The sequence below is a fragment of the Anastrepha ludens genome, chromosome X, assembly GCF_028408465.1.
Source record: "Anastrepha ludens isolate Willacy chromosome X, idAnaLude1.1, whole genome shotgun sequence".
In the NCBI taxonomy this organism is placed as follows: Eukaryota; Metazoa; Arthropoda; class Insecta; order Diptera; family Tephritidae; genus Anastrepha; species Anastrepha ludens.
Genome location: NC_071503.1, coordinates 5,793,426 through 5,812,923, shown reverse-complemented (window position 1 = coordinate 5,812,923; position 19,498 = coordinate 5,793,426).

The following is a 19,498-nucleotide window of genomic DNA, read 5'->3' as shown; positions in this document are numbered from 1 at the left end:
TTATTTTTATTTGTTATTTCCAAGCTTTGCTTGAAAGTGTTAAATGTGGAATTTAATATTTAACTTTACACCATTCTATAAAAAAAAAAAAAATTACATACCATTTCATAACTTGCTGTAGAAAAATATACAATACAATGCTATACATTTTCTGTTTAAATTAATTAAACTGTATAGAACTATTTCTGTAAGGATAATTATAACACATTGTATCAATTACTCTTTGTTTTTTTTTTCTTTCGGTTGCCATGCATATGCAATCCTACACAGTTTTGTTTTGGGCGAATTACTACACTAATAAAAAATTATTCGATTCACAAATTTATCTATTATTTTTGCGACGCGTTAGTACGTGGCGAATAGATGAAGCCTGTATTTATCTTAAATATCGTCTTGGAAGATGCAACTCTGGATTGAGATGAATTATTAGGCCTCTTCTATTCGGGCACAGCTCACTTGACGAACAATTTGCATGTGAAATCAAATATAAAGTTATCGAGCGGAATTCATCGCTAGCGCGTATGGTTATCACTACATATTATAAAACAGAGTCGCTTTTTCTGTCCCTATGTCCGCTTATACGCTTAAATCTTTAAAACTGCGCAACGGATTTTGATGCGGTTTTTTTTAAAGATAGATTGATTGAAGAGGAAGGTTTATATCTATATAATGTGAAGAAATATATAAAGGGGGCGTGGCAATCGGTCAAAATGTGGCAAAAAAACATAATTTTTTTTGTTTTCACGGCCATAAATCATAAACGAATCAACCAATTAAAATGAAACTTTCTTGAAGTTTAACTTTGAAATATTTACTTTCGTTCTGCATCAAAAAAAAAATTGATTTATTTGTTATTTAACCAAAATTGTTTAAACAAAAGCAGCTCTTTTTCCAAAAAAAGCTGTTTGTGTGTGTGTTCGCTGTCAACCGAATGAAGCAACAGGCGTTAAGCGATAATCTCACCACACCTCATTAATGTTGAATTACATCGTATGGTGACGTATGTATGTATGTATTTACGAATCGCTCGCATTATTTCATTTCGGACATATGTACATATGTATCTATGTATGTACTGAATTCCATGTAATTATATGTACATACAATTTTACAACGAAATAAAATGCTATTTTCAGGTTCTATATTAGTAAATCGCACATAATTAAAATACAGTTTTTGAATAGTTTTTATTGATTCGGAGCGCGTTTAGTTTGCTATCAATTCCTTACAATAACATTTTTTGTCATTTACTTTTTACGACAACTAATAGCTTATTTTCGAAGCGATTTCAACAAATGGGTACAACATTAATCCTTATCCAATTAAATACCTTATATTAAATACATTCTTGTTTTCATATAGATCTATGTATATGGCTCTTTACAGCATATAATTAAAAACAATATTTTTCAAGATATTACAACAGTAATTAGTAATTGAGATCCAACGGAAAAATTGCGTTAGCTGTTGCGTCATCCGGCATTGCCGCTACTCTTTTGGAAAGAGGCCGAACCACACACTCTACAATGAAGCACCCGCTGAAAATCGCCACCGATGATGATAACAGCGTCTGTAGTGTTTCTAGACAGAGCAATACAGGAAAATTGATGCGTGACTGCTCATTAATAGTCTGGGACGAAGCTACCATGTCAAACAAGACGTCTTTGGAAGCACTGGATAGGACAATGCGCGATTTGCGCAACAAAAATGCACCTATGGGTGGATGTACAATTCTGTTCTCAGGAGATTTCCGTCAAATCCTACCAGTTGTGACTCGAGGAACACGTGCTGACGAAATAAATGCTTCGCTAAAAAGATCCCACCTTTAGTCGTATGTCAATAAATTAGAGCTTAAAACTAATATGAGGATTTCGTCATCTTCACGTGAGAACAGGCTATTTCCAGAGATGCTGCTAAAAGTTGGCAATGGAGAATTAACACAAAGTGAGGGAAGGATTAACCTAGAAAACCTTTGTGTTTTGATAGACAACATCCAAGAGTTAGTCAACAATGTCTATCCAGACATTGATAACATAAGTTATAAGACAATATCTTGGTTTAAAGAAAGAGCTATTCTGTCACCAACTAACGAACAAGTAGATAAAGTAAATAACTTGATTATTTCAAAGATTGATGCGCCGACGAAAATATACTACTCGGTCGATACTGTTCTCGATTTGGAAGAAGCTGTTCAATTTCCTACAGAATTTCTAAACTCTTTGAAACCGTCTGGACTCCCTCCTCACAAAATGGAGCTGAAAATAGGTTGTCCTGTTATTTTATTAAGAAACCTAAGTCCACCTAAACTTTGCAATGGCACGCGTTTGATGGTAAAATCACTGAAAACTTTCATAATAGAGTGCACAATACTCACAGGATGTGGTACCGGAGAAGATGTATTGATTCCCCGAATCCCTCTGATACCATCGGATCTACCATTCCAATTTAAACGCTTACAATTTCCGGTAAAGACATCTTTTGCAATGACCATTAATAAATCTCAGGGTCAAACCTTCAACGTTGCAGGCTTAGATTTGAGTGTTGACTGTTTTTCACATGGCCAACTGTATGTCGCTCTTTCAAGAGTAACCTCTAGAGAAAACATGTTTGTATTGTCTAATGACAAGAAGGCTATGAACGTTGTATATAAAGACATTCTGTAATATAGTAATTGTTGTAAAAATAAAATAAATACATATGTAAAAATGCAAAAAGTTAATATGCAAAAATGTAGGGTATGAATTTAGATATCCCAAAGATAGCAGGAAATCTTCATGCTATAAAGAAAGGGGAATTGTTTTACTCCAAATTTAACGCGTGCGGGCCACGGGCAATAATGAATAAGCCAAAACTACTGGATCGATTTTAATCATTTTTTCAGTGAGTGACATAGGGTATATATTTTATACCCGTGCGAAGCTGGGCGGGTTGCTAGTACCTTATAAAACTGGTAAAACACACTATTTTACAAACAAATGTAATTTTAGGCAGTTCTATTTCAACGCTGTCAAGAAATGTTTATTTATACCAGTTGCTTCATCTAATCGCCACTGCTCTGCTTGGCGAAAAGAAGAGGCCTATTATAATACTTCCATTTTGCTTCAATTTAGGCGGCACTCTTTTATGGATTTGCTTTTATAAACACAATGTCTCTGCCGCACATACAAAATAATAAGCGTGGTGTCCGCATTGAATTCCACAGCACACCACAATATGTTACTTATCCAACCCTCATCTATTAGTGATCTGCTTTAGAGATCCGATACTCAATGGCATCATTCCCAAAAGTGTTAAGTAGGCTTAAGTTGGGCTGCGTGTTGCCTTTATTCCTGTTTCTTTGAGTAGCCTCGGTGTGGTTTTTGGTTTGTGTTAGTGTTGGTTCTGATTCAAACCTATGTATGTTTATAGCTAAGTAGTTTTGAGTGAGGGTTGTTTATTCTTCGTTCTGGATGCCGTGTATGTAATGTGTATTCATATGTACACTTGTGCTTACATAATTAAGCCCCTTTGTCTTTTAAAATTGCTCGCATTATTGTTAAATTTTTTGTTATGTTTTTATAAAAAATAGAGTTCATTTCATAACAAAAGTCTTTGAAACCAAACTTCACAAAATTCGTACAAAAACTTAACAAATTTCGAAAAATTGTTATCAACATTTTTACCTTTTGATGATAATCGTTGGGAATCTTTTAGGTGAATTTATATAGCATATTTACTGTTAATATAATAGAGTGCATCTTTGGAGTCTCTCAAAATCGAGTAGATTTTTGAAAATTTGTTTGGGATACGATGTTGAGCATTTTCTTCCACATAAAAAATTTCCGCACATGTGCTTTATATGAAAGAAACTTCTAAGTTTTTAGCTTTGTTTTATATGGTTTTTTGCATACATATTTTTTTTTTAAATTTACGAAAAGAATTCAGCATGCAAAATGTTGAGAATATTATAACTTGTTTGAGTGAGCACAAGTGTATAATACATCCATATGAACTAAAAAACAAGCAACCAAGATGAAAACTGCAGATGCATCTTTAACGCAACAGCTTGCTCGTAGCTGGACAGGACTAAAAAATATAATTAAATTTATATGCTGCTTATGCACGTAAGTGCAAGAACGGCGCTTTAGGTCAATCCATGTCTGAAATTGAGTTTAGCTGCAATTAGTGGTGCTGTAGTCATAACGCCATTGCCGCAACATTACACCATTTGACAATTGTCATTATAATCAATTAATTTATCGTCGTTCCTTTCTTATGTTCAAATTTTTATGGCAAATATCAAAAAAAATGTAAAGTACTTCACAGCTGCTTACGGTTACGGGGAAAAACCAAAATTCAATAGATACATACGGCTACGGTTATGGTTACGGTGTTGTGGTGCGGTACCATAATCGTTTACAGTAATCATATTGTTGATCAGAACAGCTGATTGCACTAATCACAGCTGTAAGAAAAATAATATTATATATGCACTAAACTATCTATATTATTTTTACACAATACTTTGTACTATAATACGCTTTTTTTGATTTTTTTTTTAATTTTTTGGGGTACAGAATATTATTATATATATGCACATGTATTCATACATATGCATGTATGTATGTATGTACATCCAGTAGAGCAGGTTCAGCATAATTTTTAACTTTAACTGCACATTGCTGCTAACATATCCACTAGAGGCTGTTATTGAAAATGCAGTTTGGAAGCCAATATAATTCTCAATAAAAGGAATTACCAAAACCAGGCCATCGCCCTATTGTTGTACATTTCTTGACGTTTTTTCAGAAGACTTGATAAAGAAGCAGATTTAAAACTTCACCAAAATCAGTTCAGTGCAATTAATTCTTGCTTAAGAAGAAGCAAGCAATAAAAACAAAACACATACCTATGTTTCATTTAAATTGTGTCGTTATTACTCAATAGTAATATGTACAACCACCTCCTTGATTGACTATTACTTCGAAAAGTCGATGAAGAACTCATTCGTAGATATCGCAAATTACGCAACACGAAACGAACTGCGACTCTTTATACTGAACCTCTTCTGGTGACACATTAAATTATGCTAGATTTTCCATTGCTTTGTAAGAATAAAATAACTATATAATATAAATAAAATAGTGTCGATTTTCTTGTTCTTGCAGTTGATTGTTAGTGAATTGTTTGTCGATTGTTTAACTTAAAAATTGCATTTTCAAAAAACTACTTGCGGATTTTCTAATAAGAGTAACGAGCAGTTAAAGTTTGATATAATGCTGAACCTATTTCTTTTCATTTTTGCTAAAAACCTAGAAGCAAAAAATATTGTTTATCCTAAACCACTTGAAAAATCTCATTAATAAACATTACGTTAGATTAGGTTAGCCAGGTTGGCAATAAGCCACGCATAGACCTTTTGGTCCCTAGCGATACCAGATGGAGCAATAAACATTAAACTTCAACAAATGTAGAATCGAGTTCACTCATTATATATTATAAGTGGCCAAAATAACTCTTTCAAAAATCAGTTTTTCTGCGGGAACGACGCCAGTCACGGCCGCTACCGCAACCTCAACGGCTAAAACAACACAAACACAACAGCCACCGGAAAAGCCACCAAGAGCAAGAAGCATACGCATCAAGACTTAGTTAAATTAAAGTTATACGAAATAAATGCTTAACTTAAACCAAATTCAATATTTATTGTAAAATAATAACATTTTCATAGAATTTAGGCTATATAAAATAAATAACCTATTAATCATTTATTGCAATAAACTTTTCATAGAATTTAAGTTATATGAAATATATTACATAGTAAGAAAATTCCACGAAAATGTATAAATAGTAGTTAATAACCAAAAAATATACACTTGTCATGTCGAAAAAGTTGGTGCTTTGTTTTTTTTTTCAAATTTTTTATTGGACGATACCTTAAATGGCGCAATCGGCTGCCCAGTGAACGGTTCGCGAGTATCGGAAAGACCTGTGAATTTACAGTGGTTCCAGCTGCAAAAATTTCGAGAGCATATCGGAAGAAAACAACCCAATTAAAGCACAATCGGCCCGGAGTAGTTTTAACTACTTCTCACTGGAGAACCCGAAAATGCGGCACATCTTCGTACTGGCCTTATGGTAAGTCAAATATTGATAGTAATAACAAAAATATAATATTATAAACTTATATAAATTACGCTTGCACATCTCAAATAAACAAAATAACAAATGTGGCTTGCTGAAATGCGGAATTCTGAAATGTGTCTTAACAGATTTCTCTTCTGGGGCATTAAACCAAAATCTCTCGCAGAAGCATTATTTTTATGCATAGAAGATCAAAACATATTCTATATTAAATTAGATCCTAATTGGCAAACAAAGGCCAACAACTACTTTACTTGCTCCACGCACATACCCTAAACACCGAAATTTAATTAAATATAAATTAGCCAAAGAAGTGGGCCTTCTAAACTTTATCGAATTTAAAAAATGGATGGACTAATTGGTACCGACTCAATTAGAAGCCAAAATAGACTTACAAAAACAATATATCAAAACGAAAAACGCTAATTCCATTAAAATTCAAACGAAAATTTTCCTCTGTTAAATATATCATTTCTCGAAACTCAAAAACAGTCATAAAAATCTTTGTAGACATCCCAGATAGACATATTTTCATAAATATGACTCACATCAACGAAACGCTTTACATACCAGAAAGAATACACATACTACGTAGAAAATATTTCGGTTAATCAACAATAGCTACTTATTCAACAACCCATATTATATTTTTCTAATATAACGACGAAGAATTCGTCGAAACCTTTAATTTTGAATTCAACCTATTGAATAGTGAAAATATCGACATTCTCCCATTAATTCGGACAGAACATTTAAATATTGAAGAAAAACAAAAACTTCTAAAACTACTCGGACATATTTTATCAAGGGAATGAATAATTTCGACACACGATATTCTTATGCACATTAAATTTTATCGCTACCCTCATATACACAAAATTGAAGTGCAACGCCAAATCATCCGCCTAAGCTATTCAGCTAAGAGTGCTCCAGTATGAATTGTATCCAAAAAACCAAAGGCAAGTGACAAGCTGAAGTGGCGGCTAGAATTGATTACAGGAAACTAAAAGAAAAAACTAACGGGTGATTTTTTAGCTATTATCTTTTTAAACAGTTGGTTTAAACAGCTGACGCACGTTTCGTGTTTTGTTTCACTGGGAAACATCTTCAGGTTGGTCTATAATTTAACCATGCTAAAAACGAACAACGCTTGCAAATCATTCAATTTTACTATAAAAATGCGTATTCTGTTAAGAAAGTTTAACGCGCGCTTCTTCCATTTTATGGTCAGTTTAATCGACCCACTGAAGCGGCTATTCGAGGAATTTGGAACCAAATTTACATTATTGGACATCAAACGACCAACACGCTCACGTAGAGTGCGAACTGAAGAAAATATCGCAGCTGTATCGGCCAGTTTTAATGATGACCATCAATTATCGATTCGTCGCTGTTCGCAGTAATTGGGCCTCTGTTACTCAACAACGCGGAAAATTTTGCGAACGGATTTAGATGTGAAGCCTTTCACAATACAGCTGATGCAAGAATTGAAGCCGAACGACCTACTGCAACGCAGAATTTTTGGTGAATAGGCTCTTGGAAAGTTGGCCGAAGATCCACTTTTTTATCGAAAAATTGTGTTCAGCGACGAAGCTCATTTTTGGATCAATGGGTACGTAAATAAGCAGAATTGTCGATTTTGGAGTGAAGATCAGCCAGAAGAATTGCAAGAGCTTCCAATGTATCCAGAAATGGTCACAGCTTGGTGCAGTTTATGGGATGGAGATATCATTGTACCGTACTTCTTCAAAGATGCTGCGAATCGTAACGTAACTGTGAATGGTGAGAGCTTGACTTGCATGACATGTGGTTTCAGCAAGACGGTGCCACATGCCACAGCAAGCGTAACAATGGGCTTGTTGAGAGGCGAGTTCGGTGAACATTTTATTTCGCGTTCGGGACCTGTCAATTGGCCACCCAGATCGTGCGATATAACGCATTTAGATTATTTTTTGTGGGGCTATGTTTAAACTCATGACTACTCAGACAAGCCTGATTCAATTAACGCAGATACCGGCCGAAACATTGGAAAGAGTATGCCAAAATTGGACTAAGCGGATAGACCATTTGAAGCGCAGTCGCGGTCAACATTTGCATGAAGTAATCTTCAAACATTAAATTATATGGACTGTATGTATTAATTATAACAGGTCATGGACCTTTGACATGATTGATGAATTTAAAATAACCCAATTCAAAATTGGACAGGTGGAGGCCTAAACTAGAAGTATTTAATTACGAAAGGGAGGAAGCACAAACGTAGATACACTTGACCGAATCGAAATAGATCCACGAACCGCAGTAGACATAAACATATCATACTAACAACAACATACTGATACAAAAATGGGTTTGTTTTTTTTGGTTTTTCATAGCTTTTATATTTTCGATGAAATTAAGTATAAAATGTGAGTGAAAATATTTTGTTCTGAGTCATTTCAACAATCCAAATAAGTATTTTCGTCTGCCCGCTGGGAAGACACTGGTTATGGCTACGGCGAAAAACAAAAATTCAATTCCCTATGGTTATGGTTATGACTACGGAATTGTGACCCTTAATCGATTACAGTGTTGCCCATATGTTGGTTCGATCAGCAAATTTATGGCGTTATGGTTATGACACCTCTACTTTGGGCTTTAACTTGTTCTAAGCTAACGGCAGTTTTTTTTTACATCATTAGCGTATGATTCTGCTGGCACTTGACACTCAGCAGCGAGAACAATCACCATTCGCTACGACTGTCGCCGTTCTGTTGCGCATTTAGAAAACATATTTACACACACAAATATATGTTTATGCATACATATGAATGTTTGAAGCTGCGGGCACCTGCTACGACAACAATTGACGGTTCTCCAAATATTTTTGTCATCCTCAAGAAAAGTAGGCTTATGGACAGCTCTGCCGTGTGAGGGAAGATGTGGTGGGCTCGTTTATGAATGAACGAGTCTTGCTTTGAGAAATATGCGCTTATATTTATGAATTAAATAGTTTTGTTGTATTTAAAAACATTTTAAAATGTTTGGCGGCGTAGCGCATGCTGCTGCTTCTTATGAAGGTATTTTGTTTTTGTAAGTGCAATATTTGGAATATCGAAGAGGGACCGAAAATTTCATTGAATAAGTATTAAATAAAGGTCATAAGTATATTTTTATGATACTTTGTATGTATACTTACATACATATATTATAAGATTCTCTAACTTCTAGTAGGAGCATAGAACGTCTTATGGTAATGCATGATAGGTATAATATTATCTACTTTTATGCGACATCAATGTTTAATTAAAAGAACTAAAAAAAGTTTTATATAAAAATCCTACAAATATCAGAAATAGACAAATCAAAATTTTTCCATAACATCAAATACACTACATTTGTATGAATATATGTATGTATGTATAATATAAGAATAACTAAAACAGCAGATATTTCATTGCCACAAGGGAGTTATGACTACTAATTTTAAGCATATTACGGTTTGTCTAAAAATTGTTTTAAGAAGCTTGTAGAAATTGTGAAGCCGGCTATTCACAAACAAAATACTAACATGCTCGAATGCTTTAGCCGGAAGGAGAAGATTATGATTACGCTGTCACAAGTACATAGCATTCTTTTTAAGATTTTTGGTGTGGTGGACGGAGTACAAGAAGGTGTCGACTTCTCAACCCTACTCCGTAGGAAAAGCAGCGTCTAAACTCTAACAAAACTTAACTCCTCTATAGAACACTGGGGCCACCTTTTTTTGAAACAGTACTATCTGTAGATAATTATTATATTAACAAAATTCTTGTAAATTACAAAATTTTCCTGGAAAGTTCATAGAATAAACTTTTAAATGCAAACAAAAATCTTTTAGACCTTTTAAATAAGAATGCCAATTACATGAAAATCAAAACAAACTATAAGCGTACAGGATATTTGACGACTCTGCTGTACGATAAGCGTCATGCTGCATGCTTGCTTTGACGAGAACAGTAGCGCGATTCACTACCATATTTTAACGATTTTGCTATTCGGTAACCCATTTCATAACGATAATCGATAAAACAAAATCAGCTGTAGGTTAACCGTTCGATTATCGTGAACTAACGGACAAGAATTTTGGTTTGATTAAATTAAAGGACAAAAGAAGAATTAGTAGTTAGAATCAAAATTTTGAAATTGCATTAACAAAAACTTATTACAACAACTATGACTTACGACTTATCGCGTAAAAAGGATTAATTTTTAAGTATCAAATAATCAATATTCTCATTTTATATCATACAGATATGTAGTCCTACTCTTAAAATTTTAAACGTAAATGCCAAATTTCCGGGAGTACAGCACGATTCATATATTTGGAATTCCTTTGCAGTGCGAAGGGTTATGCAACGGAATTTTGAAAATGGAAACCATAACATTGTTTTGATTGGTAAGCCGTTTAATCTACTAATAAATATATTTAAATAAAAATAAGGGAATTGGAAATTAAAAATTGTCTGCTGGTGATTCCGGGTAACCTTTGGAGCCTTGACTGATGACTCCTCGAGCAAACCAACCAGAGGCAGCCGATATATAGGTATTGTGCAATAGCCCATATATTAAGGTATTGTGCAAAACTCGTTGCCAGTTGAGCGACTTTTTGGTGTTCTTAAGGGAACTTGGCATGTGATCCAAAATTTACTGGAGAAGTAGTTAACACGTGCTCAGTTTTGCATAACATTCGTTTAAGAGAAAAAATATACCAGACCGAATATGAATTCACAGAGCTCAGAACAAACAGCATTTTTATAAACCAAGATGCACCATCCTCAACAGCAAAACGCATCCAAGACCGACTGATTGCTAATTTTATTACATATTGTAAATATACTACAATATTATTTTTACACATTTATATGGTGAGTAAAGCCATGTCAAGTGATCCTCGAAAATTTCACTAAGTCAGGGATTTTAGGGCAAGATGTCTCGTTGTGTAGTCAGAGTCATGTTAACGCTATTCTATAAATATTTCGAGCAAATTCCAATTTTAGCAATTGTTATTAACAATCAAAGTTTTAAGCAAGATTAAATTGAAAAATTAGTTACTTCAAAACTATAATAGATAATGACGTGAAATTTTGCATACCATTCAAGTATTGTCTGGACTATTTTTCAATTGTTAATAACATTTTTTATTGTGACAAATAGATAAATAAATAATAACTTTTTGTAATCAGTTGCATTTTTTCATGTTTTCTTCACGCTGTTAAACAATCGGACTTACGCATAATTGTGCGAAAAACGCTTACCTTCAATAATCTGAAAATAGAATTTTGTACTTTTACTCCATTTCCGAGATATTGACTGTTTTGTAACTTAATGCGCTCGACGCTGGCATTGCTGCCATCGGCTGATCGGTCGCGCGGCGGCTTGAGGGGCCGCGCAAACTGAAGCAGCGTACAACTAATTTCATTAAAATAATTATATTGTATTAGAAGGCCCAAAGGTTCCAACTATAGTACATTTTACCATAATATGACAGTTGTATTTACTTTTCTTACTTTTATTTGCTGATAGTATTTTCAAACAAAGAATCGGCTTTTAAAAAAATTCGACTTTGAACTTTTTTTCCAATTGTAGGTTGAAACTGGTGATATTGCCGCGTATTTTTTATCGCTACAGCTCCTTTGATGTGGTTTTGATATTTTTTTTCATGAGCATCATGCTCAAGTTGAGAGCAAAAATCGAAATCGATTGTTTTATGGTTGATACTGTTCTTTTCAAGCAAAGCGTCTTTAATATTTTTCACAAAAGCTGAATATAGATCTTCTGTTTTTTTCTGATTTTTTAATTCTGCATTTTCTGTTCCTTTTCCGGAATTAATGAACAACAATTGCAACAATTTCTTTGAGTTCCTTATCGCATAAATCAGAATACCTTTTTTTTTAATTGGTGACTCGCCTAGGTCTTGCAGAATTTTGTTCACTTTATCGAATTTCAAAGAATGATCAATGTTCTTTATTTCGAAATTTTCATCCTCCGAAGCGTCAAAAGAATCTATAGAGCTATCCGACGTCTCATTTTCTGCACTTTGAGTAGGACTGAAAAAAGAAACGTGGCGATTTACTCTAGCGGAGTCAGCAATTTTAAATGTTTTATTAACTTTCACATTAAAAATTGAAGTGTTTTTATTTGAGGTTAAAAATAGCAATAAAAGAAAAAAAATTTGGAAAGTATGTAAATATCTAACGAAATGCCCATTACACAAGCAAACATCTATTCACTCTGAAAAGAAATAATTTTCAATTGAAATTCAAATCTTGTTTGCAACAGCAGACGTATTATTTTACAGTGTATGACATATTAATTTCCAATGTGATAATGTAAGCGATAATAATTAAATTATTACTCGAAGAATATTGAATAAATATTACAGCTCACCTCGTATTCTGACAATGTTCACCTAGTGCGATAACAGTGGTTTTCGCACCCTGATATAATTCTTTGCGACATATTTTACAAACATATTGACCAATATATTTTTCAAATTTATCATTCCACTTAGATGTCACCAAAAATAAATTGCGTCGGACACAATTATGGCCTTTTTTCATAAACGGATTACAGCATTCGCTCGGTCGAACCATATTAATAATAATATTGAAATATGCAAATATGCTTTGTCACCAGTCACCACTTAAATCGAACTGACACAAAGCAGTGGCGAATTCAGTCAATAGGCAATAGATCCTGTGCGAGCATGTTCAAACGTGCACGCTCCTTCAGTTTGCGCGGTCCCTCAAGCCGCCGCGCGACCGATCAGCCGATGGCAGTAATGCCACCGTCGAGCGCATTAAGTTACAAAACAGTCAATATCTCGGAAATGGAGTAAAAGTACAAAATTCTATTTTCAGATTATTGAAGGTAAGCGTTTTTCGCACAATTATGCGTAAGTCCGATTGTTTAACAGCGTGAAGAAAACATGAAAAAATGCAACTGATTACAAAAAGTTATTATTTATTTATCTATTTGTCACAATAAAAAATGTTATTAACAATTGAAAAATAGTACAGACAATACTTGAATGGTATGCAAAATTTCACGTCATTATCTATTATAGTTTTGGAGTAATTAATTTTTCAATTTAATCTTGCTTAAAACTTTGATTGTTAATAACAATTGCTAAAATTGGAATTTGCTCGAAATATTTATAGAATAGCGTTAACATGACTTTGACTACACAACGAGACATCTTGCCCTAAAATCCCTGACTTAGTGAAATTTTCGAGGATCACTTGACATGGCTTTACTCTGGTATAAGACTAATACATTTTCATATTTATTGAGAAAATCTTTTACAAATAAAATTATATACAGATTAAATTACAATAGTACAGGTATGACTATGCATATGCGTATAATGTATGTATAGGGGTTTTCAGTAAAAGCGCTTCACATTTGAACTTTTTTGAATAAAACACAAACGGTTTGACTTTTTTAACTAATTTTTTTTTTATTATCGAGTTTGATCATATACATTTAAGTATGAAATTCGATTTTTTTTTGCATGACCACCGCGTGCACGTTTTACGAAGTCCAATCGTTGAACCCAATTTTCGACCACTCTTTTGCATAAATCGGCCGAAATTCCAGCAATTTCGCGTTCAATACTGGCTCTGAGCTCACAAATCGTCGCCGGCTTGTTACTGTAGACCAATGACTTCACATAACCCCAAAACGGGACGGCTTGTTAAATGGACCGTAAAATGGCCGTAATGCTCTTAAAGTAGCAGCAACAGAACGATTATTTTCATAAAAAATTTTCACGATTTGCAATCGTTGCTCAAGTGTGTAGCGTTCCATGATGAAATGTATACTAATGAAGTTTACAAATGACAAGCGAAAAATAAAAAATATTGCGTCGTTCGCCCTCCCTATCGGAAAAAAGTTGAAGCGCACCTATTGAATAACCCTATATATGTACACAGTATAGAGAACGTTGGTTCGAATCTCGGCGAAAGCAAAATTAATAAACACATTTTTCTAATAGCGGTCGCCCCTCGGCAGGCAATGGCAAACCTCCTAGTGTATTTCTGCCATGAAAACGCTCCTCATAAAAATATCTGCCGTTCGGAGTCGGCTTGAAACCGTAGGTCCCTCCATTTGTGGAACAACATCAAGACGCACGCCACAAATAGGAGGAGGAACTCGGCCAAACACCCAAAAAGGGTGTACGCGCCAATTATATATTGTATATATACATATATGTATATGTACATAAATTCAAATATAATACAATAATATTAGGGAAATTAAAAACTTGAGGTAAAAAAAGAACTTGATGTACTAAAAAAACACAGATGGCTATTGCTTCAGCCATCATTTTTGTTGCCTGGACATTTGCAGAGCTGCTCTCGGCTAGGATCTATAACATAAAAGCAAGAACAATTAATATATTACCACTTTTATGTAATGAAAATAAACTACCTTTAATGAATCTGATTGTTGCTTCGCGGTTTGTACGGTTTCAGCACTGAACTGGGCTAGCATCTATTAAAAAAGAATCACCAAGGGGCAAATGGCAATATAACAATAAACAAAACGTATTAATAAAAAATTAAATTTTAATGAACAGTTATTGTATTGTACCTACTTCATGCATATATAATTGGTAAATAAACACTAAAAATTGTATTTAACAGCTGGTAGTATGTTTCTTGTTTATTTTCTTTGCCTTATTCGCTCATTTTGACATTTAATTTGACAAAGATGCCTCTGATAGAAAGTTGAATAAATAGAAGATGACAGTCGTTTAGTGTTAGTTAACATAAGTTTGTGAATAGCCAATCGTCAGTGCAATCGGCAAATACTGTAGATAAAAATAACAATTGTCGAATCGATAAAAGTTAGTGAATCGGACTACAGGTTGCTAACTTGGAAGGCAAATGTCGAAGATAGAGTAAAAAGGGCGACAATAGCACTATACTCTTGTAAACAGCTAATAGGACTAAGTTGGGGTCTCTCCCCATCTATCGTATACTGGCTTTACACGGTAATTGCCAGACCAATCCTAACATACGGCATATTAGTATGGTGCCCAGCTTTAGATAAATTGTACATCAAAAGAACCATGGCACACGTACAAAGAATGGCCAGTCTTTGCATCTGCGGGGCCCTCAGAACCACACCCACAGATCTACTAAATATTATGCTTAACATTCTACCAATAGAGCAGTACGGTAAGCAAACAGCTGCCAAAGCAACTCTCAGACTAAGAGAAATCGGCCTACTCAGAACGTACCAAAGAGGGCACTCCTCAATTTTAGAACAATTCCCCTGCATTCCCAGCACAACGGATTTCTGTAGGACCAAGGACATCAATTTCAATAAATCCTTTGTCACAGTATTTTCTTCCAAAGAGGAATGGGATAACGGGCTCATTGTTAAGATAAACGACTTAAACATCTACGCAGATGGCTCAAAACTGGACAACCAAGTAGGTGGAGGGGTCTACTCCGACAAACTCGGAGTATGCCAATCATTTCGCTTACCTGATCATTGCAGTGTATTTCAGGCGGAAGTCACTGCCATAAAAGAAGGGACTTAAAGAAATAAAAACGAGAGTATTATCCGCAAATGAAGTCTTCATTTACTCGGACAGTCAAGCAGCAATAAAATCGCTGGAATCAAAAACACACTCGTCAAAAACAGTTCTAGAATGTTTTAAACTACTAGATGACGTATCTAAGCGCTACAAAGTGCACCTTATCTGGGTACCAGGCCACAGGAACATCGCAGGAAACTGTAAGGCGGATGAACTTGCAAGAACCGGTACAAAGCTCGATCTCGAACCGGATAAGGCGCTGATACCCATGCCCATAGCCACTTGTAAATTACTTATAGACAGGGAAACCATCAAAAAGGTAAATACAATCTGTCAAAACCTCACAACATGCGAACTAAGCAGACAGACATGGCCGAACTGGAACAGCGGTCGATCGAAGATCTTGCTAAGATTCAACAGAGAATCTATAAGAAAAATGATTGGTGTTTTAACTGGCCATTGTTTAATAGGCAGCCACGCTAGAAGGTTAGGACTCCCTTACTTCGATTTCTGTAGAAGCTGTCTTAATACAGAAGAAGAGGAAACAGTCAGACACCTTTTATGTGAGTGTGAAAGCCTAGCTATGAGAAGGCTGCGCATTCTCGATACAGCATTTCTAACCGATGTAGCGGACATAGCCCATCTAAAACTAACGAAGCTCTGCTCGTTTATTGAAGCAACCGAATGGTTTGAAAAGGAACACGTAGAGTAAGGATAAGCTCCAGTGGTATCACAATGGACCTGCCGAAGGTCTAAGTGTGTCTTATGACAACCACCCTACCTACCTACCTACAGGTAGCTGAAGACTCGTGTGCGGTTTGCCATTTTAACTCATGTGTGCAACAACGAACCTTATGACGATATGGCCCGTGTGCGAAGGCCCTTGGGCAAAGAGAAATTGACAACGTATATGTTTTTGTGTAAAGACATCGTTTCTCAGCTCTATTGCTCGTTGCGATGCCCTTCCTCTTCTTTTCACCCGACCGACCGTACCAATATGCCAGTTTGCCAAAAATTTAGTGAATGTGACTCTATCTTATTACTTATTCAGTGGGGAAAGCCATAAGAATATATTAAATGAAACACTCATACCATACACTCAATACATTCCGGAACTAAATTAACGCGTTTTGAATTATTTCTTGGTAGAGCTTTCAAATTTAATAATACAGTTACATTTAATAACGAACACGAAAATCTTACAGAACGCAATGAATTACAGAACACACTGTTACCACTCAATAGATTTAAACATGGGAAAAAGAAATCCATTATTTTTGCTTAAACGGTTTAAAACTGTATTATATATTATGCTTTATAATCGATTTTTAGCTACTAGGCGGTGCTACGACTGCTAACATGTCAGTCAACTTCGATTATTTCTGTGATTTTAACGACATTTCTTTAACATCACAGCAACATTTTCTTTAACATGCCCATATGTGCCTGTTACAGTATCGACACATAAACACCATTCTCAAATATAGCCATCTACCAAGAAAACTCATATTAAGTACTATAAAAATAGACAAAGTATAGGAACAAATGAAAAATCAATCATTAAAAATCATATCCAAAGAACAAATATACGAACTTCTTCAATTACAACTATACTACAATAATTCAAATATAATTTTCAATATTCAAATACCAAATCTATCGAAAGAAATATATAAACCTTACCATATTGTTCCCCTAAATTAAAGTTATATGAAATAAATGCTTACGTAAACCAAAATCAATACTTATTGTAATAACATTTTCATAGAATTTTGGCCATATAAAATAAATAGTTCATTAACCATTTCTTGCACTAACATTTCCATAGAATTTAAGTCATATGAAATAAATTACGTACTAAGCAAATTCGTTACTGTAATATCATACTTATTAATAAGCACGAAAATATATAAATTGTAGTCAATAACCAAATAATAGGCACTTGTCATATTGTCGAAAAAGTTGGTGCTTTGTTTTTTTATTTACGTTGTTTATTGGATATACCATAAATCACGCCGGGTAATAGCTAGTTAGAAATAATAAAACAAAAACATTTGGCTATGAATATAAGGACAAATTCCGCATATATGATATTAGAATTATATCTTCCACAAATTAATTTCTTTAATGTAACTCATCTTGAGAAATTGCTTTATTGGCATAATTAACCCTCTATCCAGCAAACTATAAATAATCGTCAAAAAATCATGTAAAATTCATATCACTTTAATTTTGGTACGCTAAAAACGAATTTGAAGTATATTTAACATTACCGGTGTTTGTTCACTCGCCAGGTAACAAAATAGGTAGACCGTCTACAGACGGTTTTTCTGGATTTAGCGTACAAATTAAAACAAAGTAATTTTAAATTCAATACAATAAGAGGAAGTTTTTATTGTTCATTTCACCGTATAATTGAAAGTGAATGATTATTTCATTGTGATGAAGAATGAAATGCTTCGAAGCAATTTTTTGCTGGAGTAATGCATAAGTTGAGATTGCATTTTGTGATTGTGATTGTGAATCGGAGGATGGTTCCATGTGTAGAAGTCCACGCAAGTGGGGAAAGTTACTGATCGCCATTCACTTGGGAATGGCCAGGACGATTCTTCTGCATATGGTTCAAGCAGCTCACAACGGCCGGGATTAGCCCACGTATCCTCTGGGTAGCTTCCGAACACCCGTTCGGGAGTGAGCTAACGTGAGAATGCGAAACATTCCAGGATAGCTGGTAGTGCGTTGGGTTTGGGACCCGCCACTTAAAAATCCCCCCCAATGAAAAGTTTGAAAATGCCTCGGATGAGACCTCCCTATACTGATGACGACCCCTGAAAACGAAATAAGGAATATGATTTGAGGGCATGCACCTGGAATGTCCGGTCCCTTAATGGGGAAGGTGCCTCTGCCCGGCTGGTTGATGCCCTCGTGAGAGTAAAGGCTGACATCACTGCCATCCAAGAGATGCGATGGACGGGGCAAGGTAAGAAAACCATAGGACCTTGCGACGTCTACTACAGCTGCCATGTAAAGGAGCGCAAATTCGGTGTCGGATTTGTTGTGGGAGAGAGACTTCGTCGCCAAGTACTGTCGTTCACTCCGGTGGACGAGCGTCTCGCAACAATCCGCATCAAAGCCCGTTTTTTAAAGATACCGCTAATTTGCGCCCACGCCCCGACGGAAGAGAAGGACGATGCGACCAAAGATTCTTTCTATGAGCGCCTGGAACGTTCCTATGAGCGCTGCCCCCGCCACGACATAAAAATCGTGCTTGGCGACTTCAACGCCAGGGTGGGCAAGGAGGGAATTTTTGGTCCCACAGTCGGAAAATTCAGCCTGCACAACGAAACATCCGGTAACGGACAGAGGCTGATCGACTTCGCCGGGGCCCGAAACATGGTAGTCTGCAGCACCAGATTCCAGCATAAGAAGATTCACCAAGCCACCTGGCTGTCTCCTGATCGAAAAACACGAAACCAGATCGATCATGTTGTGATAGATGGAAGACACGCTTCTAGTGTATTAGATGTACGTACGATTCGAGGACCCAACATCGACTCGGATCATTACCTTGTTGCAGCCAAACTGCGCACACGCCTCTGTGCAGCAAAAAACGTGCATCTACCTACGCAAAGAATGTTCGACATCGAAAAGCTGCAATCACAAAAGACAGCCAGAAGATTCGCCACTCGACTCTCACTCCTGCTCTTGGAGAGTACTGCCCAACAAACCGGCATGCACGAACAATGGAGCAACATTTCTCGTTCTCTACGTACCGCCGCCGAAGAAGAAATCGGATTCCGGCGA